The sequence below is a fragment of the Cryptomeria japonica genome, chromosome 5, assembly GCF_030272615.1.
Source record: "Cryptomeria japonica chromosome 5, Sugi_1.0, whole genome shotgun sequence".
NCBI classification, from domain to species: domain Eukaryota; kingdom Viridiplantae; phylum Streptophyta; class Pinopsida; order Cupressales; family Cupressaceae; genus Cryptomeria; species Cryptomeria japonica.
Window position 1 is genome coordinate 543,268,026 of NC_081409.1, and position 16,565 is coordinate 543,284,590.

Genomic DNA, 16,565 nt, shown 5'->3' on the forward strand with positions numbered 1-16,565 from the left:
CTCTCTCCTAAGCTGTCCATGCTTTCTCTCTAAGATATGAGGTGACTTGTATCATAAAGTTCACTTTTGATATCCATTGTTTAAGCTAAATATTAATTTAACTTATTTATCTTTTTGCAATAACATAAAATAATGCTTTCATACCTCTTGATCCACTCAATTATGCTGTTTGAACCCTGAGAGAATCAACCCAACATGGGTCCTCTATCCATCCTATTAGTCTACGAGGACTTGGTGATAGACTAACCCTGATTGGCTGATGCTAACTAAGAAGGGGACATTACAATTTTTTTTTGGAGGTTGGGTACGTTTTTCAGTACATTCATACAAAAATTATATACTTACATACATATATATATACACGCATCAAATTTCAAATTTTTGAAACATATACTAATTTAAATTCAGTTTTCAATATCAAAAAGATCAAACTAGAAAACACGAAGCTTGGATGCATCCACAGGAGATTCTTTTCAGAATCTGATTCACCAGGAATCGTCTGAAAAATCCCACAATTCAGCAACTTAGCTATTGACTACTACTGTCCTCTTCTTTGGAATATAGACCCTATAGACCTTTGAAGTCTCACTATAGCTCACAAGTAAACCCTTCCTATTGGAAAGTTCCAACTTGGTCCTCTTCTCTATAGGTATATGAATATAAAATGGACAACTAGAGATGCTAAAATGACTTGTTTTTTGCTTGATGCCAGTGAATGTCTACTTTGGTGTCTTGTCCTTAAAGATCTTGTGAGGACACTTGTTTTGGATGTAGATTGCTGTGTCACAAAGCTTTTGCCCATACAAACATTGCTAAGCATCGGTCATGAATCATAGAGGACACGCATGGGAAAGGGAAGCAGGTGCCTTATAAATGGCTAGTTCAGACTGGATTGATTCATAGCCCATACTGCTTAGACACCACGTCATGCATTGATAATTCTATTTCATTTGGTCAGATATGACTAAAGAGCCAGGTTCATCTTCAATCCCCAACCTTTACAACATTTTCTTATTCTCATCTACTCATTTTTGGAGGCGAAAACCAATGACACAACTGGGGTGGGACGACTGAGCCATCGACATTAGCAGTTGGCCCACAAACCAACATTGGATGTTCAAGCCTAACCAGATAATGATATGTATAGTGTGTCACCACCTAACCAGATAATAGTCATGTGCGCCCGTATTAGAATTAGAATATTGAAAATCGCTTGGAAAGTTCAGGGAAACTTGCACGTACGGTTTGGTAGTAGGAGTACCCGAAGAACAAGGGGGGAGGCAAGGACCCAACCTTATCTTTATAGTATTCTGACTTTAACGAATTTGATGAATATTTGTCTTTTGACAGTTATATTCTTCCTGATTCTGATCCAGAATTGGGTAAATCGCCTTTATTATAAGTAGACGAGTGGCTGTACCAGTGACAACTAATTTATGCATGGTTATAACGTAAATGATGATCAAACCCAGTTTTTGTGTCCTTTAAACCAGACTTCTATGTGCAACGAGAGGGAGTGTTCAAAGATGTCTCTTAGGAACCAATCACGCCTTTATGCCGATTGCCAACGAAGCCGAAAATCGGTAAGATTATGTTTGTTGGGGGTTATATAACAAATTAAGCTAGGAAGAGGAGAATGTCAGTTTGGCCAATTGCGTCCGGCTGGTCTTCCTCGTCCTGGACTGTTCCAATAGTGGTAGCAACTAGTGGACAGCAACCCTCGACCAGGAGTAAGGGACAATAAGCATAGACCTCTTGATTGTGAAAACTCGAGGTCCAGGGCGGAGAAATGGGGCTGTTGGGAAAGACCACCAAAAAGTAGGCCGCAGTATGCAACTTTTTTGGAATAAAAAAATAGATCCTTTTCTACACCTTCAATAGGTTGGTGTTTTATTACGTTTAGAAAGGAGATTGAGTTGGAATATAAATCCCTAATACTATTCCATTCATTTTTGTATTCGGGAGGATCTAGACTGTGGAAAACACCTCCACTCCAGTAAGTCAGACTACATTAAGTAAACACCCGGCTGATACCACTTGCCTTATCACCTGCTGCAGTCACAGTACGGAATAATCAAATTGACCGGTGGCTTACAACCTCGAGTCAGAGTATTAGATAGGATCGGATGACAACACCGACATTACCAGTTGTCAATCCATTCCAAGTCATCCAGCCATAAGGAGAAAGTAATGTTGCCTCCGTAGCTCATATAAGGAAAAAGAGGATGTAGGTGTAATGGGACCCCTACCCTGCCATCGGGTGTGGCCACTAGTGGCATACACTAACGAAGGTTAACTGGTATAGGCAAAACAAAATGTATGAACAAGAGGTCGAGTACATCGAATAGTTTATACAGAGTGATCTGTAGCATATGCAATAGCCAAAATACTGGGCTGGGTGAGTCTTCTTTGGACTATTGTTTCGCGGCTGAACAACTATTCTATTAAGTTGGAGGGGGGCCTGCAGCTATCAAAGATTTCAGCTTCACGGTGATGTCACAATAATGTTGGAATTCATTTAAACAACAAGACAAATAATAAGAGCAACAACTTGATGGCTCCAGTTAGAATCGCTTCGTAGCAGGGGAAAGGTGGTCTCTTAGGTTCCACCTTTCGATACTAGTGTGATGACTCTGAGTGTTGATGTGCTTTTCTGAAGGGAATGGAATATTTCACACATGAATCAAGCGGGTGGTCGCTGGTCTTGTTTTACCAACAACAGGAAAGCAATCTCGCTTAAACACGATTTAATTTAAGTCATCACAGTGCGCTAAGAGCTGCTCTGCCGCTAAAGGCTCGGCTCGAAGAAAGAAAGAGGGAGGGAGGTGCACACCTAACCTAATAGGCACAACAGCCACCCAACACACCTAATTGACCTAACCACTAGCACTAGCAGGCATAACCAGGATTAATATGCTTGCCCGACCCTTATAATGGATTAATTTTTCCACTCTGCAACTCCATATTGCTATGGGTAGTATGAAATAGTTAACTCCCTCTCGATCCCTACTTCCTTGCAAAAACCCTTAAATTCCTTGGAGGTATCTTCTTCCTTGTTTGATTTTCAACTAGAGGTTTGAAGTATTGGAATCTGCTAAAGACCTCATCCTTGGTCTTTAAGAAGTAGATCCAAGTCTTCTGACATAAGTCATCAGTAAAGGAAACACTATATATGTTTCCTAAAATTGATACTATTGACATTTGTCCACAAAGATCTGAATGCACGAAGTTTAGAATTTGTTTTGCTCTATGCTCGCAACTTGGGAAAGCAGCCTTGTGTACATCAATATTGAATTTTGGAAGACTTGTGACTATCTCTCTCAGTATAGGCAATGCTTTGTGATTTAGATGCCCTATCCTCTTGTGCCATAACTCACATAGATTATCATTTCTATGAACTAGAGTTGGAATCAGTTCATCCCAATCCTGTGTGGATTGCCTTATCTAACTTGTGTAGTATCCAGGCTAGATTCTTTTGGCTTGACAAGGACTTTTTGATTTTTGAATTCAACTGCATAGCCCTTATAATCCAAAATTAAAATTGAAATTGGAATCAAATTCTTCTTGGGATTAGGAACAAACAAAACATCATCATATTCTAAACATTATCTGATTGTAGTTGAAAAGGAATTGTATTAATTCCTGCTACAGAATACTTTGTATAATCACCAAGTTCAAGTTGAACTCAAGAGATTGTTGGCAATTGACACTCAATTGGTTGGTTTCACTATGATGTCATTGATGGCAATGTGGTATGTTGTTCTGGCTTCATGTTTTGGTTCAGTTGTGTACCGATAGGCACTTCACAGACACTACAGCGGCACCGGTAGGATGGAAGGATTTCTTTGGTTACCGGCAATGCAGGCCGACATGGTTTAGAATAAGGTTATCGGTATTGGAGGCTGACATCTTCTGGATCGGGCATCGGCAATTGTTTTTGATATTTATGTATTTATGTTATCTAGCTGACATGTATATTGATATTGTAATTATCTTTGTAAGCCGACATAAGGCATGATAAATTGTAAAGGGTATATAGGTCAGTTGGTTAGATCATTTTGATATATTTTGAAGATGATAGGGATGTGAATATGGATGGATAGAAGATGCAAAATATATCAGAGAGATTATGTATGAGAGGATAATTTTGTAAAGGGTTAAGAGTTTCAGACCGGAACTGTATTCAGGCATAGAAGATGCTATCTTAGCAGTTCAATCATTTCTCCGGATTGTAGTCTGGATTTATATGTAGTCAGTGAGGCTCCTTTTGTGATTGAGTAGTGTGCTATAGGCTTTAAGCCTTCCTGCAAGTGCAGGCCCCTATATTTTGTAATATCTCTTCATATGGGCAGTGGATTGATATTGTGGGTCACAAATCCCACCGTGGTTTTTCCTCTTTGAGGTTTTCCGCGTATAATTCTGTGTGTTATGGTATTCATTTATGTGATTGGCTTATTGGTTGCTTTACTTCTTTCAATTCAATATGTACCAGTATACTGGTTGGTGTAAGCATGTTTTAATAAGGTTAAAATTGATCATACCAGTAGAACATTGATTCACCCCCCGCTCTCAGTGTTCTTGGATTCCAACAATTAGTATCAGAGCTTTGTACCTCAGAGGAAGTTTAACAGCTTTAGGGAGATCCTGAATCCGGAATCCATGGATATGGGTTTGGAAAAGCAACTTGAGATGGCACTTAAAGATTATGATGCTGAAAGGATGAATAACTTAAAGCTACAAGATGAATTAAATTTGTCTAAGGAATTCATTCTTGTCCTAAAGGAGAGACTGTCATCTGTTCAAGCTAGGAGGAAGGAACTTTTGCAAAATTAGGATGATGAAGAGAAAGATGCACTTAAGGAACAGTGTCAGAAGCTGAGTCAGGAGAACATGTTAATGAGAAATGAAATGCAAGCTATAACTATGAGAATGTCTAAGGAGATTGAGGACCGGAAGAAAAAGGAAGAAAATCTTGCTGTATCTCTGAAGAACAAATTTGAAGAATGTGGTAGGTTGGTTCATGAGAATGATATGTTGAGAACTGATTTAGTACAATCCCAAAGTAATGAACAAGAGCTTGAGAGACCAATGATAATTCTGCGAGATGATTTGATTATTGCAAGTGAGTATAAAGAAAAATTTAAGATTAGTTTAGCACAGCTAGGTGAGTTATTGAAGAGACAAAGGCAGAATGGAGATTCCAGTGGACTTGGATTTGAGCAAGGACAAAGTTCTGGTACTGCTAATGAAGATCAAAACCATAAGGCACCTATAAGGCAGTTTAATGCTTATAAATTTGATGGTAGATGTTTTGTTTGTAATAAATTTGGTCACATGGCTAGGCAATGTAGAAACAATGCAAATCAGAACCTTGATTCCGCTCCCGGTAAATGTTCTAAATGTAATAAGTATGGTCATAAGACAAAAGATTGCAGACTGAATGTAAAATGTTACGCATGTGGAAAATATGGACATATGGCTAATCAGTGCAGGTCAAGCAATTATACCGGTTTTAGCAAAGCAATTCAAAAGAACAATGTTACATGTTATGCATGTAATGAGGTTGGACATATTGCTAAATTCTGTAGAAGCAGAAATCCACCGATTGGTAATGGAGGATCAAATGAGAAAGGGAAAGAAAAGGTTAGTGAAATCTGGCAAGATCATACCCAGAGATGGGTCAGGAAGTTAGAAGATCAATCTGTAGATGGGAATGCACCGGTTACTTATCTGGCAGAGGAGGTTGCTCTTGCACCGACAGGTAGCTTATCCAGTAACTAAGGCAGATGCCTTAGGGGTAGGCAAAATTCATGAAGATACTGCATATGCCTTGGGAAGAGGTTCTGGAAGATGTTCCAGACATTGGAGGTGCTTATCCGGCATGGATATGTTTTGTTCAAGATCCGGTATCTTTCACCGGAATTCATTGATGTCAATGAAAGATTAGGGTTTTTCTTGGAGGATAAAAGGTTGAATCTACTTCATTTTTTATCACGTTGCATTCAGTGTGATTAAGAGGCATTCAGAGCGATTAAAGTCGATTTAGTGCAATTAGATATCTTCTTGAGCAATTTCACTGGCGATTGGAAGAAGTCTTTAGGTCTTTTCACCGAAAGCAATTCACAAGTATTTTTCTTTAATCATGGAAGCAGGATCATCATCTGTACCTATCTTTGTTGCAAATCCGATTGTAGTTGAGGTCAAGGACCGTCCCAGGTCGATTTTCAAGTGGAATCCGCATGTGGCTACCCTGGAAGATTCGGTTGGTGCTTTTTCCCGTGTTCCGGAAGGAGTCGTGTATGTCGAAGATGTAAGAGCTTACATCCATTGTCACATTGAGGATTTGGGAACGACTGATATCAAGAGCATGTACATGAATAAGCTAATGGGAGTTTCTGGAAAGATTAAGCCTAAGTACAAGCACATTGAGGATCTAGGGTTTACCGACATTTTGGATATTCCGGAATTCGAAGATGAAATCATTAGGTGTGTTTTGAGCGGGGTACATGGAGAGTTTATCTGGTTAGATAGACCATATAAGATTACAAAGCAGGGCATCAGGGCAATCACCGGTTTACCACAGGTTGGGCAACGTTCGAATAAGAAAGTTTCTAATGATCATGTCAACAAGATTACCGGCGCAACTTCAGACAGGCGATCAATGAGAATAAGCACTTTCACCGACACAAACATCAAATTCGGTAGCATGGTCATCGGTTATAAGGTAACACAATCAAACCGACATAATTTTGTTTCTAGCTCCTGCATTTTCGTAGCTTACAAGATGATGAGAGAAAATGGATCTATGTGGTTGGATGTTGGATGAACTGTTGATAAACCTAGGAAAGATTAAAGGAGAAAAGAAAGGGACTTTCCGGTATGGTAACCTAATTGTCTGCTTAATGCTATTTTTCATGAATGAGACTCCTGGTTTTGGGAAGAGACAATGGGCATTTGATATCCCGGTAGGGAGGCAATTGAAATAGTTGATTGCTACATTGGGCAATCAAAGAGATGACAAGGTATGGGGATATTTTAAGGCATTCCAGAAGGCTATGAAATGTAGAGAAAGGGTTCCTAAGCATATTGTTGAGAAATACTCAACTCACATATGCTTCATGGTGAAGAAAGATGAAACACTCATGGAAGCGGTCAAACCCCGCAATATTTGGATTGAGGAGATGGGCTATGAAGTGGATACATAGATTTTAGATGTTTTTGCAAAAATGTTGATTGATGCATCTATTGATGAAACTGAGAAGCCCTGTGGTACTGCAAAGCAGAAGACACAAGAGATTGAAACTGAGTTCAACCGGAAGAAGAGAGAGAAGCAGGAAGGAAAGGCAAGTAAGTTTGTAGAAAAAGTTTCACAGGACATCAAAGCATTGATTGATGCTGTCTTGGAGAAAGGCAGGAAGAGAAAAGAACCAGAAGTATTCATTGAGTCTATTACAAAAGAGTCTACATCTGAGGATAACACACCCTTGGCATTCAAAAGGGTAATAAGGAAGAAAACTGAAGAGACCAAGGTAGAGACTAAGAAGCAACCGGTTAAGAAAGTTACTAGCAGGATACCAGCACAGAAGAAAGCACCAAAAGTAACACCTTCAACCCCATTCAATACTAGAAGGAGGAAGAAGAAGGATGACACCGATCTTACACTTGAATCTGGTAATGTAACTATCATTCCACCAAAAACTTGTGCAGAGTTAGTTGATGAGATTACGAAAGATGGTATGTTAAAGAATGTACTGTTTTATTATGAACATTTAGAGGATGATGAACAAAGAGAAATAGAGGAAGCAGTTCTGTTATATTTGGACATTTATAAGAAAGCCTTGATAGAAATAGAAAACCAAATACCTGCAGAATTATATGATATGTTAGATTCTAGAAGACTATCAGCAATGGAAGAGGACAAGCATATTAAGATACAAGAGTTGTTATTTGTTTGTGTTTCTATTGCTCCAGAGGAGATGGATGAGACACTTGAGGTGGCAGATAGGAAAATCTTTAACAGCAAACATAGAATAACCAGTCTTATGTTAGGAAGGGTAAATGAGATAATCAAGGAGACCAAGAAGGCATGGGTTAAGTTCTATGAAGAGAACCGAAGTTTTTATACTTCACTGGAATCTAAGAAGGATACTGCAAACATCCCGGTTGAAGGAAAAGGAAAGGGTATTATGGGTACTTCACCCTTGATTTTGAAAAACATTGATAGTGGAAATTAAGCTCCCGGTAGATACAAATGTACAGGCAAATGTTGAGATACCGGCAAATACAGAGAGTGTAAAGGTTGTTAATGTACTTGATACTAATGTTGAGGACAACAGTCCTCCGGATACAGATGTACAGGATGAGGTTACAGTTCCTAGAGAGGAACTGACAGTTACTGAGACTGCACCAAGTGGCGAAGCCACCGGTGCAAGTAAGGAAACTATAAAGGTTAAATCATCAAAGGAGAAGAAAGGGGAATCCGACAGGGAACCAGTAGTGAGTCCATCATTGTTGTCAATTGACACCTCACAGGTTGAAAAGAAAAAACATAACCGAGATGAGTCCTACTGAACTCATGATGATGGCTGCACAAAATTTGATGGAGGAGGGATTATGGATAAAGGGATTATTGATCAGTCTATCACTATTTTGCATAGACCTGTCCTGGAGTGCAAGTTTGACAATGAAGCGAGCCCATTCGACAAGCTTAAGATAATCACTGAACATATTTCAAAGGATTTTCAATCCTTGCAGCAAATTTCAAACCGGCAAGCACTGGAGAGGTTCACACAGGCAAAAAGAGCTACATTTGATCAAGTAATCGAGTCTGAGAGGAAGAAGATTAATGATAAGCTGAAATTGATAGACAATTCTTTAAAGCAGTGTACAAATATTTACAGAGTATGCTGTAACACAGATGTACTTACAGTTAATTTGGATAAGAAGATTAAGGAATTTCAGGAGAAAATTGCAAGTATAGCCAATTCTTTTGATGGATTGAATTCATTAACTACATCCGTTGATGGTGAGATTTTGGTTTTGGAAGCCCAAATTTCTGTTCTTGAGAAAGAAAAAGACAAAATCATAAGGAGAGCCAGAAGTCTTAGAGGTTTGGTGAGTCCCCGGTTGGATTCACTTGGTGTACATAAGGAGTGTATGGATATGGCTGGTAAGTCCACACCGGCAGAGTTAAGTGAGAAAGAGTCATTTGCCCATATGCTAAATGGACTTCTATCTATTTCCGGCACTTTCAAATCTGGTTGGGATACTTATCTTGAGCTATTGGAGAAGGCATATCCGGAAATTTTCAAATATGTTAATCTCCAGTAAGGTATTTTTGGGATATTCATTGTACAGTTTTGGATTTTTGGTATTCTTTTTGGAAATTTTGATGGCATTGATGTCAAAGGGGGAGTGATATAGATGTGAAAAAGAAAAAAGGGTGTTGTATACATTAGGTGGCGATATGGAGATATGGAGTATTATTTATTTTGATCATAGATGAATATTCAGCTCAGGGGGAACAGGTTCAAGATGAAACCGACAGATGAAACCATGATCATTTTTCACATGAGTGTTGCCATCAATGCCAAAGGGGGAGATTGTTGGCAATTGACACTCAATTGGTTAGTTTCTCTAGGTTTTCATTGATGGAAACATGGTATCTTGTTTCGGCTTCATGTTTTGGTTCAGTTGTGTACCGACAGCACTTCACAGACACTACACCACCATTGGCACCGACAGGATGGAAGGATTTCTGTGGTTATCGGCAATGCAGGCCGACATGGTTTAGAATAAGGTTATCGGTATTGGAGGCCGACATCTTTTGGATCCGGCATCGGCAATTGTTTTTGATATTTATGTATTTATGTTATCTAGCCGACATGTATATTGATATTGTAATTATCTTTGTAAGCCGACATAAGGCATGATAAATTGTAAAGGGCATATAGGTCAGTTGGTTAGATCATTTTGATATATGTAGAAGATGATAGGGATGCGAATATGGATGGATAGAAGATGCGAAATATATCAGAGAGGTTATGTATGAGAGGATAATTTTGTAAAGGGTTATTCCAGTAAAGGGTTTAGGGTTTCAGACCGAACAGACATAGCTTAACTGGAACTGTATTCAGGCATAGAAGATGCTATCTTAGCAGTTCAATCATTTCTCCGGATTGTAGTTTGGATTTATATGTAGTCAGTGAGGCTCCTTTTGTGATTGAGTGGTGTGCTCTAGGCTGTAAGTCTTCCTGCAAGTGCAGGCCCCTATATTTTGTAATATCTTTTCATATGGGCAGTGGATTGATATTGTGTGTCACAAATCCCACCGTGGTTTTTCCTCTCTGAGGTTTTCCACGTATAATTCTGTATGTTATGGTATTCATTTATGTAATTGGCTTATTGGTTGCTTTATTTCTTTCAATTCTATATGTACTGGTATACCGGTTGGTGTATGCATGTTTTAATAAGGTTAAAATTGATCATATTGGTAGAACATTGATTCACTCCCCCCTCTCAGTGTTCTTGGATTCCAACAAAGATATGTTCTTTTACCAAGCTGATGTAATATGTCTAGATGCTCCATAGTCCACATACCAAGCATTCCTCACAATTGTGCTAGTAGAAAGACAAGATACCATTGAGGAATCCTTTTCGAACATGGTAGAAAACTTGTCCATTTGAATTTATGTAGAGGCTGCCACTTTCTTTACAAATGAAGCACTTGATTTTATGCAAGCCCTCCTTTCCTAGATGTGAGGATTAATCCTCATTCTTTCCCTTACCATTGCTGGTTCCTTTTCCTTTATTTTGCTTTGTCTATCCAAAGAGGGATAAACTATCATCACCACCCTTCCTGTTGGCGTTTGACTCCATTTGAATTTCCTCTTGGATAGAGTCATCCCACAATCTTTCAAAAGAATTAAGATTCTCTCAGGCATAAATGCCCTCTACCAATGCCTACCATGAAGTTGAGAACCCATATTCAATGCAAAGTTCACTAGCTCTGTATTTTCAACCTTCTCCCCACTTGTTGCAAGTTGGCCATAAAGCTGTGTGACCTTCATCAAGTAACTAATAGTTGTATCTGATTTTGTTGTCTGTATGGATCTGAGTTTGTTTCACAATATCATTTTCTTGTTTATGTTCTCATTCTGGTAAAGATTAATCGGAGCATCAAACATCTCTTTGGTTGTTTTCTTTTCAGATAAATAAGGAATTAAATGATCCTTTATTGTATCCATGGTCATTCGCTTGGCCTTTACCTCCTATTAATGAGCTGCCAATTGGTATGGATCTATAGGTGTTGTTACCTCAACTTCTACGATATCCCTGAGATCATTTTGTTCCATTAATAAAGTCACTCTGACTTTCCGAGGCAGGAAATTTAATGCACCTTCCAGTCTATCCTCAAATTTGAGGCTAGCTGTTGACATAAAAAAATACTTTTTTCTTTTCAAAATTTTTTCCCAAATCTGAAAAAATTAGATTGCTCTAAAGATTTGAAAAATTACTGTAAAAATATTGCTCTAGCCACAGAGTTTAAAAACCGTGGTTGTGAATAAAATGCTCCCCAGCCATAAGGCTAAATCCTAGTTGTCACGGACTGCAGAAAAATGCTCAGAAACCTTTGTCATGCTTTCTAAAAATCCATTTGCTGGTTCCTGAAAACCCTTGTTGCAGGTCTTGGAAATCTGCAGGAAAACCAACACAATTTTTGAAGAAATAATCGTGTTATTTAAAAAACGATCCTGTGTTTTCAAATGGGAGTTGAGCATGATTTACAACAAAAATATGACATGCCTAGGGTGTTAATTTTCAGATCATAAATTCAAGCTAAATCTTTGCATTACAAACAATAGGCACAACAACTGAAACACTTAATTATGCTCAGAATTTATAGATAACCCCAAACAGGAAAAATGCATAGCAAGGTATCAATAATTGATATAATTTTCTGAGTTGAGCAGGAGTAGTGGATTTGGAAAAGATCTTACAAAATCAGCTATTGTAAGGAGTTTACATGTGTCTGGGTAGGTTTGCAAATTTTCCTTTGCAATGCCTAGTCCTTTCAATCAGGAAAGAGTTGTATAGAGCTCACGACTTGTTGGTGTAATTGACTGGATGACAACAGTGCCTTCGCATCTATGCTTGAAGATTAATCTACCCAGATTTACCCTGCGCTCAGTCCTGTGTTATGCCTGGTATTGGATGACTGGACAATCAAGGATGTTTTCACCTCCAAACGTCTTCACACTAGCACCCTCCTAGTCGGTTTGAGGCATGAAACCCTCAAATGCCAGTGAATTAACAGACAATGATTCTAGGTTTATAGTTGCTGGATACCTTGTTGGATATTTCTGTTCGACTCTAATCTGATTTGATGATGAAACTCAGGTTTGGCATGTGGTTGAAGGGTTATTAGATTGCCCAGAACTGTATGGGCTGGTAGTTGCCGTTAGGTGCTCTTGGAGAGCATTTTTGATGGCCTGCGGCTTGTAAACCCTCTCGCCCAAATCTGATGGCAGAACCATTGTTTGTGACAAGATTTGATTAAATGCACAGGTCTGCGATTGCACTGAAAATAAGAGCAAAGTCGACCTGCAGCCTGGAGTTGAAGATTGTATCCAGCAATCTCACTTCTGCAAGGTAATGGATGCTGGAGGAACTGTTTTAGAGACCCGCGACTTGATTTTAAGCACTAAGGATGGTGAATAGTTATGCCAGCACCCAATAGATGAATCTACACTATGTAGACCTGCAAATTAGTTCACCCTACAAATCAATCTTGTGAGTGGAGGGGGTTCATCCTCACCTCACAATGCTCTGTGTTGGGTTTTTGCCCCTAAAAAGTCGTTGCAAAAAATGACATTTGTTCCCCAAAAACATGCTCCAAATGGCATCCAGATCAGTATTTATACTTGAATTGAAATAGATCCCCAGGGCCCAAAATTTTGGTGGCCGCAATTTTAAGTTCGAAATTATCTTTTTATTTTATATGTTATATATATTATTTATATTTTGTATTTAAATGTTCATTAAATAATATATATTTAAGTGGTCTTATTGCCCCTAAAAGTTTGTTGCAAAAAATGACATTTGTTCCCAAATAACATGCTCTCAATGGCACACAGATCAGGATTTATACTCGAATGGAAATAGATCCCCAGGGCCAAAAAATTTGGCGGCCATAATTTCAAGTTTGAAACTATATTTTTATTTTATATTTTATATTTAAATATTCAGTAAATAATATATATTTAAGTGGTCTTAACAAACACCCTTGTTTAGAAATGTGCTAGGAGGCCAATATCGATAGGGAAGGGATATGACAGAAAACCACACGATTTTTTTCCTGGGTTGGCTGCAATTTTTCAACCAAAAAAATACCTGCACAACTAAAAAAAATCTGTGATTTCTCTTTCAGAAATCCTTTGTGACCCATGGGATAATTTCCTATGCGATCCCAACAGGGTGAGCTCTAATACCATGAAGATTTCCAACCCTAGGTGACTTCTGTGCTAATGTTTGTCTAATTAAATAACTCAAATCGAATTATTTAACAACAAAAACATAAATTTCTGAACATTGCAACAATCACACTAGCTGAAACAACAAATCATGAAAGCACCAAAACATAGATAATTACACCTTCAAATCACCTTTTCATTCCTCTAAAAAACTTACAAGGAAACCTTTACAAACTGTTCACCAAACAGCTGCACAGAATTCATCACTATATATTCAATTTATGTCTTGTGCCTCTATTTATAATATTTGGCCCAAATCTTGTTAAGGTTTGTAACTTCAGGAGACATCATTTCCTGCAATGTCTGTGAGATTCGTCTTGCTGTTTGCATCCTTTCTGAGTTCGTAATTTTGCTCAACCTCTTGAGCTCATTGTTTGTTGCGGATTATTTCCTTGCTTCCAAGTTGCTGGAAGTATTTTCGTTCTTGTTTATATCTGTCAACGCCCCTCTTGATCATGCACTTATGGATGCTTCATGTCACCAGCTGTTTTTTTATTTTCCCTTTGTATTTCTTCTGGGAAGAAATTCTTTCATTGAGCTTTCCGTCGGTTTATAAGACTTATGCATGTCATCGGCTATGTGTTTACTGTCGGTGCAAGAGGAGTTACGCATTCTTTAGTAACTGACGTCGAGTTTATGACGTCTTATCTCTCCGCCTTCCATCATCTCTGGCTATCTATGTGTTCTTGTTCTTCCTGATCAGTGCTCGGTGTAACAGCTTGTATGCGGAGTGCAGTATAACAGATTATATGAAAAGTGTAGTGCAATTTTTATGTAGACAATTTATTATATATACTTCAGTGATCATCCGTGTCGGGTTGGAAGAATGCTATATCTGCAGCTATCGTGATTTGTTCGGGCTTTTTCTTTGTTATCTTTGTGTGTATGATTGAGCTGCTAATATACATTGTAAAAGGAGTATATGATAGTTAATGCTTCTGGTTTTGATTGTGTGTGATTTTTTGCATCAACGTTTCGGATCACACTCTCTGATCCGCCACCATCTTTTTACTTCTTGAGCATTCTTTCATCCTGATGATGGATCAGAGAGTGTGATCTGAAACGTTGATGCAAAAATTCACACACAATCAAAACCAGAAGAATTAACTATCAGATATCATGGATTGTGGAAAAATAATTCATTTTAAAGGAGTATATGTCGTGTGAATGGGGGAAGCCATTCTCAGAAGTTTATTTTTATTTTGTTGATTGTAGTATCTATCATTGCTTGTGAAGCGTGACAGCACTGTATCAGATTTGTATTGTTAATAAAGCTCATTTTAGTGTGGCTGGGTTTTTCACCCTCAGGTGGAGGGTTTTCCCAGGATAAGATTTTGTGTTTTTGTGTTCTTGTAAGATCTTGTTTCAGATTTCTGAGTTTTTTAATCTTTCTGGTTCTAAATTTAACAAATCTTATCTTAAAAAATTCCTTATTTCTTACAAGATATTTAAGATTGAAGATAAGTCTATATTATTAATGTATATCTACACTTTGTTAAAATTAATTAGCTAATAAAAGGCTTTCACTTTTCACTTGAAGTGAAATGCAAAATAGATTAACTCGAACCACTTCCAACATTTTGACACTAAATAAGTGCAGAAGTTCCTATCTGAGCTAAAAACTCAACACTAAGTACTCAAAATTAGAAAGCAGGAATGACTTGAAATGTAAGATGCATCGGTAGTACCATCAAAGCCATGAATATGTAACTCCTCATTAAGAGCAATGATATCATCATGTAGGAGGTAATAAATCATCAACATCTACATGAGAAGCTAATGAACTATCATCGTAATGCATATTATCTTAATGTATAAAAGAAGAAGTGTCACACGAATCACTATCACATAAGATCTATTATCAAAAGAACATGAATCTTAGGGTATAGAAAGAGGGCTGCCTTGACATATAGAAATAATAGCATCACGAGGCTCAGATTATCATGAGTAGTGAAGGAGGATTTAACTTCATTACATAAAACTGCATCCCTAGATGTGCCATTAGGAAGTAGGGCTGCATCATCCCACTAGGGGGATAATCAACATGAATCTTGTGTGCAAATGAGGCAAGCTCTCCTAAGATAGATGAAGAAGGGTCAACAAAGTTCATGAAAGAGGAGGGGTAGATAAACATGCAAACAACTCACACATGGAAAATGAAGCATCATCAATATGAAAATGATGCCATGTCATCAAGAATCAATAAAGCATGAAAACACCTTATAATCCTTGATATATGCATTAAGGTAATCACAAAACAAAGATTCATAGGAATCCATGATGAAAAGTGTATCAATGAACACAACCCAGAAAGGTTGGGAGGATGGGGTCAAATAAACATCAAACAATGAAGGTCCAAACCCTAATCAAAACATATAAACAAAGAACTGTAAAAGGTGGACCAAGCTCTAATCAAATCGAAATGAAAGGTATGCAGTCAAAAATATCAAATATGCAACTTTAATGGAGAACTAATAACTAATAAGCCTTAAGGATAAAACTCTAGGGGATGCTAGATAAGTTGATTTCACCAAAAGCGTAAAGACATAAAATGCACCTTTATACACTTATCAATAGGTGAAGTGTTGTCTTTCTTATTGGGTCCAAGTGCCACTTAAAGTAAGTGTAAGTTTATTTGTTTTAGGTCCTTTATTTTCCATTTTCTTCCTTCCTATTGTACAGGTTGAATTGATCTTCCTGTTTTAATATCGTCAAGGTGATGGCATCTATGTGTCCTTATGATTTTTTGTGAGAGAGAACATTGGCACTCATGGTTTAAACCCAATACAACAACCAGATTGACCATGAGAGAACCTGATCATGTTGCATTAAGCAAGCAATTGGACGGAGACATCTTTTTTTTTGTATGCCACTTATTTAGCAATTTTTATACAAATTACTAGATTTAAAAGGGTTCTATGTTTTCCTTCTTGCTGCATTGTTTTTAATAAATATGCAAAGGAACTTAACAGTGTGGTATTTCTGTACGTAATGACATGTTAAGCTCGCCTCTTCCAGTCTCCGTGTGCTGCT

General features: G+C 37.9%; 1 protein-coding gene across 1 annotated transcript in view; it reads left to right on the forward strand.

The window, feature by feature from the left end:
- The window catches only part of LOC131034568 (presequence protease 1, chloroplastic/mitochondrial), a 153,674-nt gene that overhangs the window by 99,684 nt on the left and 37,425 nt on the right, over positions 1 to 16,565 (forward strand). The gene's annotated exons all lie outside the window — the stretch shown is intronic.